The 18324-nt window shown below is 43.0% G+C and overlaps 1 long non-coding RNA gene across 1 annotated transcript in view; it reads right to left on the bottom strand.

Annotated features, from left to right (window-relative positions):
* Positions 1-9627: 9627 nt before the first annotated feature.
* Positions 9628-18324, bottom strand: part of LOC144313401 (uncharacterized) — a 45887-nt gene continuing 37190 nt past the window's right edge. Inside the window, exon 4 of the long non-coding RNA XR_013379060.1 lies at positions 9628-9751. This is a non-coding gene — a long non-coding RNA (uncharacterized LOC144313401). The remainder of the gene's footprint in view (positions 9752-18324) is intronic.

Raw genomic sequence — 18324 nt, 5'->3', positions numbered from 1 at the left:
GCCTCCATTTCCCCATCTGAAAAATGGGCACAAGGATGACCAATCTCACATGGACTCCTATTAGGGGTCAGCAAGAGTACATACATACAACAGTTACCATGAGGTAAAAACACAATAAAGAAGTCCAGAACAAGGAGAGAGAGGATGAGTGGGAGACAAGGAAGAAGAAAGAAAGAGGGAGAAAGAAATAGAGAAACAGAGAGACGGACAGGAAGAGAGAGATCGCAGAGACATGGGCAGGGGGAGAGACGAAGAGAGCTCACTCAGATCCAGAGAGAGACACCGGGAGGTGTGGTGTCTGAGGTGCCTGGGAAGTCCTGAGGGGAAAGGAGGGACAGACAGAGCAGATCCTCTTCTGGTGGAAGGTCAGTGAATCTCCACTATTTTAGTGAGTGAAAAGTGCTACAGGGAAATCTGGTGACCTGGTGGAGAAAGACCCACATAGTGGTCAGAGAAGACTGCTCTGAGGAAGTGATGTTTGAGCTGAAAGCCCAGTGAGAAATTTGAGGTTTGAGCGATAGGATAAAGAAAAGGTCTTCCGTGGGAGGCTCTCCCCGAGCCAGGTCCCTACAACACACACACACACACACACACACACACACACACACACACATGTACATACACACACCCCATAAAAGAAAGTCAAAGAGGAATCTGTAAGAACTGCCCAAATAAAGCATGGCTAAGATGAGGGGGGTTGGCAGTTTTTACAACTCAGTCACCCCCTTCACTTGGCAAGAGCAGGAAGAGGCTGTGAGCCCCCAGGGAAGCCCTTCACAGGGGGCAGGGGGGAGGCAGACAAATGGTTCAGATAAAGATCTCCCTGCTGTGTGCTATTTTCCTTCCTAAGGATAGCACCTCAGCTCACTGAATCACCAAGGCTTCCTCTGGCTGGGGAGAGAGACTTCACACTTCCCAGCACAGGCCCCCAACCCACCTGGACCTTTCCTGGGACCAGGGGGATGATAATCTACATTCAAAAAAGTGCTTCTGGGGTGGTGATGTGGGGAGGGAGCCAGGGAGAGAGTTCAAGGCAGGATGCCTCCCCTTGACCCCAGTACAAGTTGAGGTGAAACTGTTCTCTTCAGGTCAAAGCTGCCAAAACAAAGTTAAAGGTGTAAAAACAATGTGAGAAGGTCACACAAGGATAGCCTCTCTCTGGAACCTCGGGGTGGAGTTAGGGGTGGGGGGTGCAGGGAAGGGATGGGGAAGGACCTGACTGAAAAGCAATTTTTAACTATTTTAACTAAAGATGCCCCTCAACTACAATAAAAACATGGAAAGAGTGACCAGTTTCATCCAACTAATTTACAGGTTTTAAACAAGCCTAAGTTATGACTCTCTCCTAACCTGCTCTCCTTCCTTGCAGCTTTCCTCTATCTCAGTAAATATTTAATTTACCCAATAGCTCAGCCCAAAAATCTTGGGCTCGTTCTTGGCTTCTCTCTTTACTTCCCACCCCACATCTGATCCAGCAGCAAATCGTATTGGTTTACATTCAGATGTATCCAGGATCTCATCTCTTGTCACCACCGCCATCATCATCCAAGCTACCCATCATCCTCTCTCTCATCTTATTATTGCACCCGCTTCCTATCACGGCTCCCTGCCGTCCCTTGCAGCCCCTACAAGTTAGATGATTCTTGACACAGTGGCCAGAGGGAATTTACTGAGAACACTGAGCAGTTGGGTGGCCTTAGTCAGGTTATTTCATTTCTTTGTGCTTCAGTGTCTGCATCTAAACAAGAGGGAGAATAATAGTACCTGCCTCATGTGAAGATTAAATTAGGTAAGAGTGCCCAGCACATAGTAAATTCTGGTATAATGATTTTTCTGTCATTTCACTAATCATGCTAGCTTTTTAAGAATCATTTCTTCCCACTAGATTGAGTGTTACTAGAAGGCATGGACCAACTAACTCCTAACATAAAATCAGAAGTCATCCCTCTGCTCACAATCTCTCTACTACCTTATCATTTCATTTAAAACAGTATCTAAAGGCCAATTTAAAACACTGTCTGAGGCGAATAGGGTTCCCTAGGATCTGTCCCTGACTAGATCTCCTCTGACTCTCCTTCCTATACTCACTTCTTCCTCCCACATGGCATAAGAACAAGCATGTTCTGCCTCAGGGTCTTTGCATTTGCTGATTCCTTGGTCTATAAAGCTCTTTGTCCAAATATCTGCATACCACATTCCCTTACTTCATTCAGGATTTTGCTTGTTCACTTCTTCAGAAAGGCCTACCTCACCTCCCTCTCTAGAACAGTCCCTACTTCAACCTCCCACCTCCCCTCAACCTATTTTACATTTCATCACCACCTGCTCTTATATTACGTATACGTTTTTAGTTACTTTTTTACTGTCTGTCTTGCCCACTAGAATGTAAACTCTATGAGAAGGCAAGGAGGTTGTCTTTTTAACCACTATATTCCTAATGTCAAGGACATGCTTGGCTCATGGTGGGTGCTTAATAAAAGTGTGTTGGATGAATGAATGAAAGAATGAATTTACTGAACACTTATGTACCCTGCCACTTAGAAGGCACTTTACATACTACACATGTAGTACTACTACATTCTTTTGTTCAGTCCTCACAATTATCATATTAAGACATATCTTTTTAATATTAAAAAAGAATTTATTAAGTATTTATACTCATCAAACTGAAGCCGATGAATACATTGTTGGTCCTGGGCAAAAAAAAAATTTTTTTTAATTTATTTGAAAGAGAGCATGAGCAGGGGATGGAGAGTGAGGGAGTGGGGAGGGGCAGAGGATGGGGAGAAGCAGGCTCCCTGACAGACAGGGAGCTCAATCCCAGAACCCTGAGATCATGACCTGAGCCAAAGACAGATGCTTAACCAACTGAGATACCCAGGCACCCACCCTGGGTAAAATTCTTTATTATATTAATAAACTAGTGACTTACAAGCATCTAGAAAAGAAAACTGTGGTCCAGAAGCCAGCAGAGATTCACAAAGAGCAAGTTCACTGGACTTCCTCTTTGATAGAATTACTATCACAAAAGTGTGAATTAGTTCAAGGCCTTTGTGAAAGCCTCATAAATTCTTTTGGATACAACTGAAAAATGTAGGTTGAGTGAAATACAGCAAGATCATTAATAAATGATGATTTCCAAAATCTAGAGAGAGATACATCTTTCTTGTGTTCTTTCCTTTGTCCTCTAATATTTTCCTTAGTGATTTGATTGATAGAGAAAGAAATGGTTAGAAAAATATCAGTAGATTCCATGAAGATGGAAGGATTATGCACACTTAGAAGTCACAATCAGGTTTTAATAATTTTTGGTTTGTTAAAAACAAAAGATAGGGTTTTTTTGTTTGTTTGTTTCAGTTGGGACTTGTATTTTGAAGATTACAGGGGGATCCCTGGGTGGCTCAGTGGTTGAGCCCCTGCCTTTGGCCCGGGGTGTGGTCCTGGAGTCCTGGGATCGAGTCCCACATCGGGGTCCCTGTGTGGAGCCTGCTTCTCCCTCTGCCTGTGTCTCTGCCTCTCTCTTTCTCTCTGTGTCTCTCATGAATAAATAAATAAATAATTTAAAAAAATAAAAAGTAAAAAAATAAAGATTACAAAGGAGGGGTACCTAGGTGGCTCGGTGGTTGAGTGTCTGCCTTTGGCTCAGGTCATGATCCTGGGGTCCTGGGATTAAGTCCCACATTGGGCTCCCCGCATGGAGCTGCTTCTTCTTCTTCTTCTTCTTCTTCTTCTTCTTCTTCTTCTTTTAAAGATTTTATTTATTTATTCATGAGAACACACACAGAGAGAGAGAGAGAGAGAGGAGAGACACAGGCAGAGGGAGAAGCAGGCTCCATGCTGGGAGTCCAACATGGGACTTGATCCCGGGTCTTCAGGATCACACCGTGGACCGAAGGTGGTGCTGAACTGCTGAGCCACCCCGGCTGCCCCCACAAGGAGCTTCTTTCTCCCTCTGCCTGTGTCTCTACCTCTGTGTGTGTGTGTGTGTGTGTGTGTGTGTGTGTTTCATGAATAAATAAGTAAAATCTTAAAAAAAAAAAAAAGATCACCAAGGAAACCAAGTCATGTGCTGAACCTTTCACAGCTATGAAAGAATAAGCCCCAAGTAGAAGGGACTCCATGCGCTATTCCCCTGCTCCCTCCTGCTTGGCCTTATTATTATTAGCCTACCAGACTTTCAAGATCAACTCAGACATCTTTTTCTTCCATGTAGCCACCCAGCCCTAGGCTGGCCAGGCACCCCTCTGGCATCCTGTATGGTCGCCTTGGCTCCCCATCCCGCTTCTAATAGCTGGGTGGACATGGCAGGTTACTTCACTCCTTTGTACTTTGGTTTCCACATGTGAAAAGTAGAGAAAACACTAGTACTTGCCTTGTGGACTATTGTGAAGACTAAATGAAATAAGATGAGTAGGGACCTTCACAGAGTGCCTGGCATATACTAAGTCCTAATATAATGTTCAGTTTGTCATTTCACTTACCGTACTGTGTTGCAGCTGGGTGTTTCACAGGCCATCTCTTCCTACCAGTTATCCAGTTTCTGGAAAGCATGGACTATATCCAACACCCAGCACAACACATGGCACAAGGTATGTTAACAATCTGTTTGCCAAGTCAACATCAGCAACAGTGAAAGCTTACATTTAGTATGTCCTTTTCAGGTGCCAGGTCCCATGCCAGACATTTATTTTATTTTTTTTAAAGATCTTATTTATTTATTTATTCATGAGAGACAGAGAGAGAGGCAAAGACACAGGCAGAAGATCAGGCCCTGGACTGAAGGTGGCGCTAAACCGCTGAGCCACCCAGGCTGCCCCCATGCCAGATATTTAAAAGTACATTCACTCATTTAAGCCTCACAACAAACTATGAGGTGCTATATTTTTGGCCATTTTACAGATAAGGAAACTGAGGCTTTCAAAATTTAAGCAAATTGCCACCCAAGCAGTAAATGATGAAGCCAGGATTCAAGCTAGAAAAAGGGAGGCCACCAAGGGAGGAAGTCAACTTGATCTTTCTATTGGTTCAGTCAACTCACAGTTCAAGGGGATTAGTGTATGTACATTTGTGTGAAAAGGGGAAGGAGAGAGCTAATAAATGTGCAAATCTCCCACCCAAGTCCCTAACCTCACTCTGGCTCTAGCCTAAATAACACAAGAGCAGCTAATTGTTTCCTGGTGCCGAGACCCTATCTCTTCAGCAGTCAAGCCCCCAGCTTGGGGTGGGGGGTGCAGAGCTGCAGAAATGTCATTGTTCACCTCTGGGTGAGGGTTGAGAGGCGGAAGGGGACTGGAGCCCCTTGCATCTCCTTGTATCTTATCTACATTCTCTTTACAACAAATTCCTACAGAGGAGTGTACGTACCAAAGCCACCTGATGAATAAATCACCAACCACAGAGAAGCCCAGCTCACACTGCAGCCCCAATCCTCTCCTTTCAAAACTGGGAGAGAAAAAAATTCCATCTCTGAGCACAACGCCGGGGGAAGTTTCCACTTGCCCTGAGTTTCAACCCCCTTCAGGGACTCTCAGAAGCATGCAGCCCAGTGCTGCCAGCACCCAACACACAGAGCAGTTTGGGCTTGTCCAAGGCTGGAAACACACTCTGATGAGTTGGCCTAGTCTTTCAAAAGTGGTCCTGCTAGCGTGGGAAATGGGTGCCAAGAAAAAAAGATAGGTGTACAATCTGAAAGCCACAGTGGGCTAACATGGCCAAAATAGGAAGTGTAGGGTAGTTCAAAGACCATGGTTTCAGGGCTGGTCTCAGGTTCAAAACATGGCTCTATCAGCCACTGACTGGGTAACCTAAATGGGTTACTTCTCCTTTCTTTGCTTTCATTTCCTTATCTGTAAAACAGAGATCCTAATTCTAAACTTACATGGTTGGTGTTGGGATTAAGGGGAACAGTGGCTATAAAATGCCAAGGATAGAGGGCACAGTAGGTGCACTACAACACATGAATAGGTTGAGGAGAGGAACCTCTGAGCCAGGAGGCCCAGAGCAGAACTAAGGAGAGCTGCTAACACAAGGAATCCCCTTCTTTATTACAGACAGGCTCTTCCATCATTGCTATCCAGGTCCCATGGCTGTGACTTACCTGCTGATTCTAATTCATCATCATATTCTTAGGAGCATGAATTTACTTTCTGAGGCCTTTGAGATTCACAGCACATGTTTCAAACCTGCCTCCTAGACACTGAACATGGTACTCAAGTCTTCTCTTTAATAATTAATTTATTCAATAAATATTTATTGACCTCTGATTACCTGTCAGGCCAGGATCTGGGACGAAGAAGAGAGACATGGAGGCTATCCGAGGTAAGCCTGGCTACCTGGGTGTAGATACAAGACACAGGCATAATGGGAAAGCTGAATGCAAGGCCACAGTGTAAGTTCTGCTGGTGAGCCCCTGTATTATGAGTTTTTAGCAGAGCCCCTTTCATAAAGATGGTGTGAAATGAATATATTATTGAAATGAAGACAGGAGAACACATTGAAGGAGCACCCACGGTGTTCCAGAAGGCAAAGCATGTGGTGCCAGCCTCTCAGAGCAGCTGGTAGAGGAGAAGGACCACCCTGCCCCCTTATAGGCAAGGCTGCCAAGACTCTGGGAGGTTACTTTCTCCTGTGTGGAGGATCACTGGAAGAGCTGGGATTTGAACACTGGCTTTTCTTGGCTCCCAACCTGGTGTTCTGTCCACGGTCACAGGCCATGAAAACAGTATGTCCCCATCCGCTGAAGCTTTCAGACCATCTGGAGATGGTCTGGCTATAGGATTGGACCTTAGAGGCCCCTGAATTACCAAAATAACATGTTCAGTCTTGATTTTTTTGAGTAGGGCAAATGACAAGTTAGGAGCTGTACTTGGGAAGGAGAAGCAGTGACAGGGGACAATAATCACAGAAAGAATATAGCATCAGCTATCATTGTTGTATCCACTGCAGTCCTGCTGTTATCAAGCACACATTAAAGGTGAGGAAAAGGAGGGTAAGAGAGGTTAAGACATCTGTGTAAAGTCCCAGGGCTGGTAAGAGGAGGGGTTTAAACTCACAGCCCATGATCCTGACCACTTTCTCACCCATCAGAGTGAGAAGATACCAACTAGAGAAAAGGCTGTGGAAAAGATGAGGCTGGTGGTCTATGGAAAAAACCTGCAGGGAGGCCTGTACCTCCCCAGTCTCTGGTCCAGCCCCGTGTCAGCATCCCATGACAGACTCTGCCTTTTCTATACCGCATCCCCTCTTACTCCCTTCTCCTTCCTGAAAACTGACCCACTTATCCCAAAGGCCACTCTTTCCTGACCTTCCGCTCTTGGCACCTGTGACTCCCAACCCAGCATTTGAAGCAGATCAGAATCTGGACCTGTCACCTCTTAGCTGTGCGACGTGGGCTAGTCTGCCTCAGTTTCACTGTCTATCATTAAGAGGTCATAAGACCTACAGGAGTTTGGTAATTAAAGGCAATAAGGATATACATGTGCTCTAAAACAAAGAGTGATGATGTCTTTACGTGACAAGCAAAATTTCCAATTTTTGCCACATTGCCCCACTAGATTATGAGATTATGAACCAAAGTTTTTGTCTGTCTCACTGTGGCAGATTGCACAGCTGACCAGTCACGCTAAGGCCTTCACTCTTGGTATCTTGCTGGGGAAAGGCCCTGGGAACCAGAGCAGCCAGCCAGGGCCAAGAGGCCAGGCTGCCTGGGCCCCCCAGGAGCCTGCCAGTTCTTTCCTGAGTCTGTTGGGCCTCTGGCTTCCGAGGCAGCTGCAGCTATGCACAATTCACCTCCTTCCCGTGGAACCCATTTCAGGATTAGCTGCCAGGAGGTCATAAAATGCAAAGAGGAAGTGGGAGCATCCCACAATTGTAGGAACCTGGCTCCAAGGGAAGTAACCTGTCTGTTGGTCTGTCTGCCTCTGGGGAAGTAGGCCATAAATCGCAGTCTTAAGGGCTGGTGAAAGGCCAGAGCTATTTATAAAAAGTCTGGGCTTTTGAACTCTTTAAAGAGGCAATAGCCTTCTCTCAGATAATTAGGGTTTGGTATCAAGGGCTCAGATGTTTCAGCAAACAAAGCCATCAGTGCCCAGCTGGGAGAAGAAGAGGGAGAGCATGTTTGCTGGGAAGCACAGGAGCATACCCCCACACACGCCAGAGACGGGCCTGCCTGGTGCCACTATTCTCTCTTGTATCCCTGACCTGGGCTGATCACCAAGCATGCACAGATGAACTAATGCAGGAGGACTGCTGCTTCCTTATAAGAGAAGCAGCTGAAAGCCTAAGTGTCCCCTCAGGTTTGCACACAATGCTGTGTGACTGTGCACTTGCTGTTTCTTCTACCTTGAATACTCCCCCTCTTATCCCTTCTTAAATGTCACCTCCTCTAAGAGCCATTCCCTGACTACGGTACTACTGTGGCTTCTTGCAGCACCTTAGTTGGTTTTATTTCTTCAAAGAACTTTTTTTTTTTTTTAAGATTTTATTTATTCATTTGAGAGAGAAACAGAGAGAGCACAAGCAGGGGAGAGGTAGGGGGAGACAGAGAAGTAGACCCCCCCCTCCAAAGCAGGGAGCCCAACACGGGGCTTGATCCCAGGACCTTGGGATCATGACTGGAACCAAAGGCAGTTGCTTAACCATCTGAGCCACCCAGGCATCCCTTCAAAGAACTTTCAACCATCTGGGAGCTGAGCTTCATAGCTGTGTGTCACCTCTAGACCTTTAGCACTCTCAATGGCATGTGGAAGATGCTCCATAAAAATCTGGTGCACGAATGAATAAATTACCATAAGAACCACATAGAGGAGGGGACCCTGAATGTTGGAGGAGTGTAGACTAGACTGGGAAAGGGTTTGGAGAGATTGGAGAGAAGGTGACAGCTAAGTGTATGCTGCAGGAGGAGCAGCCCCAGAAGTGCAGGCCAGGTGGGGACTGCATGCTATGGTTTCAGAGAGCAGGAACAATGTGATGTAGCCAGAGTACAGGGGGCAGGAGACAAGGCTATAAGGGAGGAGTGCATATAAAGGCTCTGAAGGGGCACAGAATTTGTTGCCCAAAATATGCCTCTTTGGCATAAGGATTATTCTAAACTGGTTATTTTTAAGAAACTACAGATAGAGGAGAAGATGTAAAAACTGAACAGAAGTCACCCTTTAAAAAAAAAAAAGTCACCCTTTTGTAAGTGACATTTACATGGATAAGAGGAACCTCCATTTGTAAGGCTGTGTCTTTCTCACTGTACCAGGAAGAGGGAGATGACCAAATCTCCAGAAATACTTATCAGTGAAGAAGGCAATGACTTAAATCTTCATTAACAACCATAGGCTTGTTTACTGTGTTTTCCTGGTGGCCTCCCCTACCCCCCAGCTCCCAACAACATCTTTCTTTTGTCTTTAGTTAAAGATGATATTTAAGGTAATGGCTTGGGCCACTCTGGAGAGTTACTTGATTTTCCTGGGTCTCTCCACATAGACAGGAGGGCTACATGTTATTTAACTTTTTGTTTTTCTCCTGCTAATCTATCTTTTTATTGCAAAGATGTCTCAGCCAAGAAACTAGAAGGGTAGAAGGAAAATTAGTTTTCACCCTCCCACCCTCTTGCCCCCTATCAGTTTTGGTGACCCAAATGGGACTTTCTGGGATACCATACTCATTTCGGAGCCTGCAGATGCAATCCTGGAAAACCGGCAGATTCCATGAAGGGGAGGAATTCTTACCAAAGCCAGCGCTCCCGGATCTCACTCTTTAGTACCTGTTCAAGGGAAAGATAGAGAATTTTTGCTTCTTCCTTTTTAAATTTAAATCAGAAAGAGCAAATATTTGTGTGAACTAGTTCGTTGGGGATAGCTACTCTGGTAAACATCTGTGATGAGCCCTCTTGTTTGCTATTGATCTTCCTCCACCTAGGGATGGTCATTGTTTTCTTTTGCTCTGTTTTCTGTGTTATTTCGATAAAGAGGAGAACCAAAGGTCCTATGAGGTTTTCCCCTTTTGTCTTGTTCTATGTCTTGAGATCTTGGCTTTGCGACCAGTAAGACTATTCTCCTTGGTCTCTACCAGCCGGAGGGTACTTGTACCACACGCAACTGGCGGGCAGCCGAACAGGCAGCGGGTCCAAGCGGCAGCTTTCTCTTTGTCCAACTGTGACAGCTCTCAGAGGAGTTTGTCATAAGGGGTGCTGAACCACAAGAAGCCTTTGTCATTTCAACCTTTATTGTGTCGTAATTGCTGGAAAAGACCCATTCCAGGAGTGCCTGTCCAGTGTCACAGATTAGTGGGTCTGTGACTGAAAGTATCTCATATTCTCATGGGAAACCAGAGACACTGTATCAACTACACCATTCTTTTTTTTTTCTTTTTTTAAGATTTCATTTATTTATTCATGAGAGACACACGGAGAGAGACAGGCAGAGACGCAGGCAGAAGGAGAAGCAGGCTCCATGCAGGGAGCCCGATGTGGGACTCAATCCTGGGTCTCCAGGATCACACCCTGGACTGAAGATGGCACTAAACCGCTGAGCCACCAGGGCTGCCCGAACTACACCATTCTTAACACCTGCGACAACAAAGATCTTTTGCTTCTCAGACCAACTCTCGGAGTGAACTTAATTTCTTTCTTTTTTAAGATTTATTTAAGAAAGAAAGAGTGTGCACGTGCACAGTGGGGGAGGGGCATAAGGAGAGGAGAGAGAGAATCTCAAGCAGACGCCCCACTGACCTCGGAGCCTGATGTGGGGCTCAATCTCACGAGCCTGAGATCATGTCCTGAGCCAAAATCAAAAGTCAAACACTTAACTGACTGAGCCACTCAGGTGACCCTAGGAGTGAACTTTCTGGATCTTGTGAGGGCTGCATATTTTACATTCCCTTTTGGGATGCCTCTTGCATCCATGGTTAAGCCATAAAAAGGTTTACTGGTTTGAAATGCTATTGAGATTAATATAAGATCCTACATCAACAGCCAGATGATGCATCCTCTGAATTAAACAAACTTCTATATTTTAAAAAATGTGGAGAGCTCTCATTCTCAATAATTTTATTATTGGACCCTATGGGAAAATCAAACTGAAAAAAAGACATACATACACATACACATGTACACAAATAAGGACACAAAGAGGTATAGTGGCAAGCCTTAATGCATTATTTAACCATATGAAACTAGAAAGCCTGTTTGCCTTCACTTTGAGATAATTCTACCAAATTTAGAGAAGAGTTAGAGCAGTAGACATCAACAATCCCACTCATAGCAACCTCAACTAACTACAAAGGAGTGTTCTTGCCATTCATGATTTATACTGTAGTTATCAGAGAAATCAGCTCTCTGGGGAACCACATCCCTTACAAAGAATACAGATGATCAGAATTTTTTTCAGGCCTAACTATAAATTTTCAGGAAATCAGTCACCTGGGAACCAATACTGAGAGACTGATAGAAGAAATAGCAGAGGTTTTTCCTTTCTCGTAAATTGGTTCAAGGTTGAACTATGTGCTCAGAAAGGACGACTTTGTTAAATGCTTTATTTTTTTTTAAGATTTTATTTATTCATTCATGAGACACATACACACACACACACACACACACAGAGAGAGAGAGAGAGAGAGAGAGAGAGAGGCAGAGACACAGGCAGAGGGAGAAGCAGGCTCCATGCAGGGAGCCTGACGTGGGACTCGATCCCGGATCTCCAGGATCACGCCCTGGGCCAAAGCCGGCACTAAAGCGCTGAGCCACCCAGGCTGCCCTGTTAAACGCTTTAGATAGACTTCTTAAAAAAAAAAAAAAAAAAAAAAAATTTATTTATTCATTCATGAGAGACAGAGAGAGAGAGAGAGGCAGAGACACAGGCAGAGGGAGAAGCAGGCTCTATGCAGGGAGCCTGATGTGGGACTCGATCCCGGGTCTCCAGGATCACGCCCTGGGTTGAAGGTGGCGCTAAACTGATGAGCCACCCGGGCTGCTCCCCAAAACTATTTTCTGTGCTTCATTTTTCATAATTAGGTCTTTAAGGGGCACCTGGGTGGCTCAGTGGTTGAGTGTCTGCCTTTGGCTTGGGTAGTGATCCCGGGATCCTAGGATCGAGTCCTATATCAGGCTCCCCACCAGGCGCCTGCTTCTCCCTCTGCTTATGTCTCTGTCTCTCTCTCTGTGTCTCTCATGAATAAATAAATAAATAAAATCTTAAAAAAATTAGGTCCTTAATTATTTAGGAAAACTGGGTCTTCTCAACATTAAAAGAGCTTAAGGTTTACTTACAACTATGGAATCTTCTGTATTTGCCTTTAAAATCTTTTGTCACTTGGATAAATAGATAATTACTGTTTCATAACAATCTGTAATTCTATTTAGTCAAGTGTCCAAACCTTTTGTTATTTTTGATAAATTTCCCCAAATCAAATTCTAAATGAAGTCTTCTTAACTGCTGACCTAATTTTGGGATTTTTCAGAAGGTCTTTAGACCATCTCTAAAGATTTGGTCTCTTTATTTAAAAAGGGGGAGGAGATGTTAAAACTAATTATTCTTATTTAATATCTTAAATTATAGAGAAAGCATTGACAATTAAGAAATTAATACTAAGGTTTCTTTATGTTGTCTCTGCATAGATATATAAGAATTCCAGAAACTGTATGAAATTTCTAAAATTCTGATTTGTCCTAGTATAATGCTATCAGTCATAATTCTAGTTATTATCTTGAAATAATCAGCACATTTCCTTATCAATTGCATTATAATGAGTTTTCATCAGATCTTTAAGCATGGAAATTTTTAAGTCTTGTCATTTACAATTATTGTTTTATTTTGGAACTTTCACAAAAGTGTTCCTGCAAAAGTGCCTCATCTGCAAGGAGATTCATGGAAAGGGCTCTGGCAGGCATAAGCTTTAGCTAACTTTTATGATCACGAAAGTAAACTGGGGGGCAGCCTGGGTGGCTCAGCGGTTTAGCGCCTGCCTTCATCACAGGGCGTGACCCTGGAGACCCCGGATCGAGTCCCACGTCAGGCTCCCTGCATGTGCTTCTGCCTCTCTCTTTGTCTCCTCTCTGTGTATTCTCATGAATAAATAATAAAATCTTTAAAAAAAAAAAGAAAAAATAAATAAACTGGGTACAAATTTCTAGCACTAATGGAAAAACTGCATCCAAACAGAACAATAATTAGTAACATGGGACTGAATGAACTAATGAGGGTGATTATAATTTTTATAACTTTTTGTAGGAAATATTGCTGGTTCTTTACTCTTTTGTTTTTCCAGATTTAAGGACATTATTTTCTCTTAAGCTAACTATGACTTATAGCAATTTGGTAAAGTATACCTTTGTAAACAAGAATGAAACAATTTCTTTTTCTCACTACCTGATCCCTCCAGAATTTGGAAACTCTTAGAATTCTTATTTTCATGACAATATAATAAGAATCTGCTTTCCTTATAACAGGACACAATCAGAAACACTGGTTGTATTATCAAAACTTTGAATGCAATGTCAGATTTGAGAATGTGCATAGAATCATATATGCCAGAAGTTTTAAGGAACTAAGGTTGACTTTATGGAGCCAATAAAGCCCCTTGAAAAACAGCCTGGAACCCTGCTTATAGGGATCCTGGCAGCCTAAGTATGTGAGTAAGGAAGGTCGCATGCGAACAGATGCAGGAACTTCAAGATATTTTGGGGACTTTGAGAAGACAAAAATTCACCCAAATTTATAGATACTACAGGCAAAGTCTGATGGTGGGTCCTTGATTTGGTTTATTAGCATGGAGAGGCTTTTAAAAGTTCAATCTGAGACTCCTTGTGAAAAGTTCCAGCAAAGCAGAGACTGAAGGAAGCCAATGTGGTCAATCACTACACTTATTGCACGATGTAAATCATTAGGCCAAAGTCAACTGAGACCAGACTTATTTTGGAAACAAATCAGTCCTAATTTGATCATCTTTGGTAGAAATGATGGTATTTTTAGAGAAAAAAATTTATGTTTCAGTAGAAACTATAATACATATTTGTGGTCATCACATTCTAGTTCAAATAATTGTCTGAGGTTTCTGTTTTCTACCTGTAAACTGGACCAGCTTCCAAATTCTAGTTTCTTCAAATATCTAGCTACGAACCTCCAAATTAACATTTTGAACCTTCTCTTACTGTTTTGACTTAGAATCACTAAGAACAAAAATTTCCCTGTTTCTCAAAGCCCTGCAACCTGAATGTGAATGACCTGATGTACACTTCAGAGAGAAGGCCATACCACAGCATGTTTAGACAACTTTCATGCTTGCTGTGTTGGCCACTCAGAAAGTTTGCCTGAACGCCCACTGACCATTGCAGACATTTAGACTGCAAGAGATGTTCTGAGCCTAACATCTAGAAATTTTGACTGGCTGCTCTCAGGACTCAGGCTGGGTGTCTAATTTGCTCCAATCATTAACATTTGTTTTTCTTTTGTGTCCACAGAAATGTCTTGTTAAATACTTGATTTCTCACATAATACATGCCAAACTTTGGGAGCCTCGCTGCATTATCACCTCCTGAAATCAGACACAACTGTTTGACTCTACTGGCCTAATCTCAGGAACAAGTGACTGGTTTAGTCAGATATGGAGCAATCTATCAATTTACTTCTGGACCATGAAACTTTTTTTTTTTTTAATATTTTATTTATTCATGAGAGACACACACAGAGAGAGGCAGGGACACAGGCAGAGGGAGAAGCTCCATGCAGGGAGCCTGACGTGGGACTCAATCTTGGGACTCCAGGATCACGCCCTGAGCCAAAGGCAGATGCTTAACTGCTAGGCCACTCAGGCGTTCCTAGACCATGAAACTTCTTGTTCAAAGTTTCAAAGGCAAGACTGAGGGGGAGCAGAATTTGTCACCCCAAAATATGCTTCTTTGGCATAAGGAGTATTCATTCTAAACTGGTTATTTTTAAGAAACTACGGATAGAGGAGAAGATATAAAAATTGAACAGAAGTTACCCTTTTGTAAGAGATATTTACATGGATAAAAGAAACCTCCATTTATAAGGCTGTGTCTTCCTTGCTGTACCAGGAAGAGGGAGATGACCAAATATCCAGAAATACTTATCAGTGAAGAAGGCAATGACTTAAATCTTCATTAATAACCATAGGCTTGGGCAGTCTGGGTGGCAGCGGTTTAGCACCACTTTTGGCCCCGGGGCATGATCCTAGAGATCCGGGATCGAGTCCCATGTTGGGCTCCCTGCATGGAGCCTGCTTCTCCTTCTGCCTGTGTCTCTGCCTCTCTCTCTCTCTCTCTCTCTCGTGTCTTTCACGAATAAATAAATAAAATTAAAAAAAAATAAAGTGGAGCAGCTCGGTGGCTCAGTGGTTTAGTGCCACCTTCAGCCCAGGGCCTGATCCTGGAGATCTGGGATTGAGTCCCATGTCAGGCTCCTTGCATGGAGCCTGCTTCTTCCTCTGCCTGTATCTCTGCCTCTCTCTCTCTCTCTCTCTCTCTCTCTCTCTCTCTCTGTCTCTCTGTGTGTGTGTGTGTCTCATGAATAAATAAATAAATAAATAAAATCTTAAAAAAAAAAGTGTATTAGTTGGGAAAAAATGCCAGCAATGTGTCCACCAATAGGATATTATTGGTTATACACATTTTGACAGAACCCCACAGTGGAGTACTATGCAGCCATAAATATATATACCAATATAGAAAAACCATCAGGAAAAAAGTAAGTGCTAGCTACTGTGGATGGCATGACCTTACTTAGGTAATTACTCATGAGTTTGCTTGACTACAGCTAGACTGTCTCTGGAATGATACCCAAGACAGCATGGCATCACTCATCTCTGGGAGGGGATGCACAGACAGTTTTCATGATATATTCTTTAGTGTTTTTTCGATTTTATACTATACATAAGTAATACTTATCCAAAAATAACATAAAGCTTAAAATTTATCTGTAAATTTAAAAACTTCCATCCTTCAGGTCTAGCTTATTCAAATACAGCAGAAAAGACAGAAAAATCCAGTGTATGGTCCCTGTCTTCCCGGAGCTGATACTGTCTCAGTACCTCTATCTGGCACTGATTACACTCATGCTGATCGATTAATCTCAAGTATTTGTTATTATTTTTCTTCCAGGTTAAAGTATAAACACCTTGAAGGTGAGAGTAGGATCTGTCATACATATTACTCTCTCTCTGGTGCCTGCTAAAAAAGATGTCTTAATAAGTATGTTGATATACTGATAGCTTAAATCCACCCTCTTCCATGAACACTTGCCTGATTGCCCCATAGAAATATCTCCTAAATTTTAATGTCTGCCTGATGTTCTTTATTTGATTCAATCAAAAATGTTTACTGAGTGCCTACTGTGTAAAGACACCTCACAATTCTATTTTGCAGTACAGTCTTTTGCTCATTTTTCTCTTCCCTTCTGTTTGATCATTACTTAGGTGCAGAGATTGTATATTATCTTTGTATCTCCTCGTACAACCTAGAGTGTTACCGTGCACATAGCATGCTTCCGATATGTATTTGTTGCATGAGTGAATGCATTAACTCAATTCTTAGCCAAATGAGTTATTAAAAATAATATGGGAGCCAATACTGATTTCCCATTTGATCCTCATAGCAAGCCGTTGAGATCCGCACCACTTTGCAGATGAGGAAACTGAGGCTGGAGGCATTCAGTGACTTCCTCAGAGTTACACAACCACTAAAATGTGGAGCCTGTATTCTAACCTAGACTGGCCTATTGGGAACCAGTATAACGTAGGAGAGAAGCCATGTTACCTTCTCATTCAAGTATCAGGTAACATTTCTGAGACAGACTGAGGGTCACACAATGGGAAATGGCTCTGCTGATCTCACAGGCAACATTCTGGGACCTTCTGCTGAATGCAGGCAGTGGCAGGGATACATTTTCAAAGGTCTCACTTTTATGATAGTAGTCATTTAATGACAATGGTTCAATTTAAGCACCAGGGAAGGATACATACCACAAGTAATCAAAGGTGGGCTGCCAACATCTGGGAGGCAGCATTTCTACTGGAGGGGCAGGTAGGATAGCAGGGTGGGAAAATGGAGACTAAGGGAGAGTAAGAGCCAGCAATGGCCAGGCAAGGTCCCTTGTCATGTCATTCAAATGATAATGCCACCAAATAATCCTGGTATTAACCCATACTGGCCTGGTCAGAAAAGGGGTAGGGGTAGACAGGGCCACAGTCAGCGGGGTATGAAATCTCTCACATTCTGGTCAGGAGCAGCAACACAGAGGGTTGTGGCACTGAATGCCACAGAGAAAGAAGAGCTAGAAGTGAGGGCTTGGCAGTTAGGAACATAGAATAGAGCTAACTCCCTTACCTCAATATTGAATAAAATGAAACATAAAAAAAAAAAAAAAACAGCCAGCAAACATAATACTTCACCAGAAATAACCAGAAAACCTATTGTGTACAGGTATACTGGCTGGCTAACACAGGTAGGGGCTGCAAGCATGAGTCTTTGACTTTATACGCCAGCACTGTATGAGGCACCTTTTATCTCAGGCTATCCAAAAGATGCACCCACTGTTTACAGATGGGGACGCAGGCTCTTGCCCAGGTCTCACAGCTGCAAAGTCACAGAGCAGGTGTTCATGCAGCTCCAACTTACCCCAACCACAGGCCTTGGATCCCTAGACTCTTTGAGGTACTCCCTTGCCAGACACCATGCTAACCACTCAACATGCATTTATCTCATTTAATCCCCCCAATACCCAATGCCTAGTGTTATTATCAGAGCCAGGACCAGGATAAGCCTTTACCTTAATAAAAATAGAATCATTATTATAGATTTTCCCTTTTTCCTTAGGCTCCAATATGGCTCGGTATGGCCCCGCTATATTAAAATCTTTGACATTTTGGGGGTGCCTGGGTGGATCAATTGGCTAAGTGTCTAACTCTTAATTCTGGACTGGGTCCAGGAAAACACAAACACATACTCCAAGCCTTATTCATTACAATTAATTTTTCCAAGAAAAATTTTATGGAAAAGGGTAGGCGTGCGGATCCCATAGGGTCAAAACCACACGCGTAAGGGCTTGCTTTACCTGCACAGATATTTAGTTGAGGAAGTCAGAATGCGATTATTACAAGTAGGGATGCTAGAGATACATTAATTATTAAAGTTATTATTATGTTTGTTACTTCTTTTCAGGATTAATCTGAAACTAATTGATTGGAAGTCAATTGTACTGATTTATACTAAGTATAAAGATCCTCAGTAAAAAAAAAAATATATATATATATATATATATATAAAAGATCCTCAGTAAGATCCTCATCAGTAAATAGAGCCATATAGGAATAGTACTCCCTTGC

Source organism: Canis aureus, chromosome 5 (assembly GCF_053574225.1).
Source record: "Canis aureus isolate CA01 chromosome 5, VMU_Caureus_v.1.0, whole genome shotgun sequence".
Lineage (NCBI taxonomy): Eukaryota > Metazoa > Chordata > Mammalia > Carnivora > Canidae > Canis > Canis aureus.
This window is presented reverse-complemented; position numbering and strand designations above follow the sequence as displayed.